A 1816-nucleotide genomic window follows, 5' to 3' on the forward strand; every position below is an offset into this window, starting at 1 on the left:
CTTTCTTTGATTTCGTTTTTGCTGAGATTTTTGGATTGCTTTTTCTTTCGATTGTTTGTGTTGGATCTGTTTAGCTTGTGAGGAGATGTTCATGGTGGCTAGGAATGAGAGAGAGAGTAGAGAGAGAGAGAGAGGAGGTTTCAGATTGAGTGCGAGGCAGAAGAAAGAGAAAATAAGAGAAAAAAAAATTAGAAATTAGATTAAATTTGAAAAGTCCATTTTGCCCTTCTTGTGGTTCAAAATAAAAAATGTGGGACCTCCTTGTCGGCTCCAACTCAACGCATGACGTCATCTTCGGAGTCAAATTCAAATTTTGGACGAGGTTGATGCAATTTGGGAGATCAGGGATGAGTTGGATTAAAAAAAAAGATGAGGGACCAAACTGATGTTTGGCCTAAAGTTTGAGGGACTAAACTGAATTTAATCATATTCATTACTATAATCCTAAAAGAAAATCCAGTAACTAAATATCCAAAAAAGAAAATGCAACTAAACAAGAATAAAAAAATGCTTTTGCATTACCCAAACCCTAAGAACCCGCATTGACTTACTTGGGGCCTAAGAACCATCAGTGTACCTCTCCACAAGTCAACACAAGCAACACCTAAAGTTAGGGTAATGCAGAGCTGCCTTCCTTAACCATCCTTGGAAAGGGTCTCCTGCGCCACACTAACATCATAAAGGGCACCCACATTAGTACCTCCTGAGCTTGTCGCCCTGGACTCCGACTTCTTCACATCAACACTCTACTTGGGCTTAGGATTGTCCCTCCGAACACGGGGTCTGCCCTTTTTCCTCGATTTGGTCTCCATCGAGGTGATGGACACCTCAAAGAGCCCCTCCGAAGACAATGCCAGCCCTAGGTCTTTCGGTTGGATGCCTATAGGAATCAGAGCCAAACTATGCCTGGCTCATTTGCCTGCCTCCTCTGAGTCTTCCTCGCATTGACGTCGCACGCCTGAGATCTGAGCAGGTTGTGCAGTGGTCTCTAGCAGGGGTCGAATGCTAATCCCTTGTTTCTCCCGGTAAAACAGATTAGGTAGAGGGAATCAAGGGAGGACGGCGGCAAAGTCGGCTGCACATTTTCCCTAAAAACTAGGGTAGGCACAATCAAACCCGCAACCCCCGATCTGCTGATCTCTGAGGCCGTCTCCACTTCCACCTGTCTCGGACAACACGCACCACAGTGATTCTTCATAGCACACTCCCTGCAACGACCTAAAAGATGTTCGTACCGAAAATGCAGAGTAATGACATATGCCGGAGAGACCCGAACCCTACGATCCAGATGAAAAGGATCATTGATTGTGAGGGAAACCCTAACCCTCAGCACACCTTGTCGAATTCCAGGATGATCCACCTGCATAATAGGTCCGATTGTCTCCCCAACCAAGCTAGTTGTGGCTGCAGTCATCAGATTCGGTGGTAGGCATTGAATCTCCACCTAGATATACACGAAATCAGAGGAAGCACTGGTATGTCAGAGAAGCCATCATAGTCATTCAGGAGCATCATTGCACGTTGGAACCCCAAGGTCACCCTTTCTTCACATGACCGAGATTAGGTTCATTGGCAAAGGTGAAAAGAAAACGATCATTCTTTCCTGCACGTCCATTGGTACAGACAACCTCCACATAGATCGAACAACACTCCGAATGAGTCCAGGATGATAGGCTTAGTGCTGTTCAGACGCCCTACCATGAAGAACTGTGAAGCCAAAAAACCTTTTCCGGGGTAGCGGAGATTGTCGAGATCCATCGGTTCTTCGCCTTCCTTGAGCGACAACCTTGTCGCGAGTTCGGCTGTCATCGAAGCA

Source organism: Rosa rugosa, chromosome 6 (assembly GCF_958449725.1).
Source record: "Rosa rugosa chromosome 6, drRosRugo1.1, whole genome shotgun sequence".
Classification (NCBI taxonomy): domain Eukaryota; kingdom Viridiplantae; phylum Streptophyta; class Magnoliopsida; order Rosales; family Rosaceae; genus Rosa; species Rosa rugosa.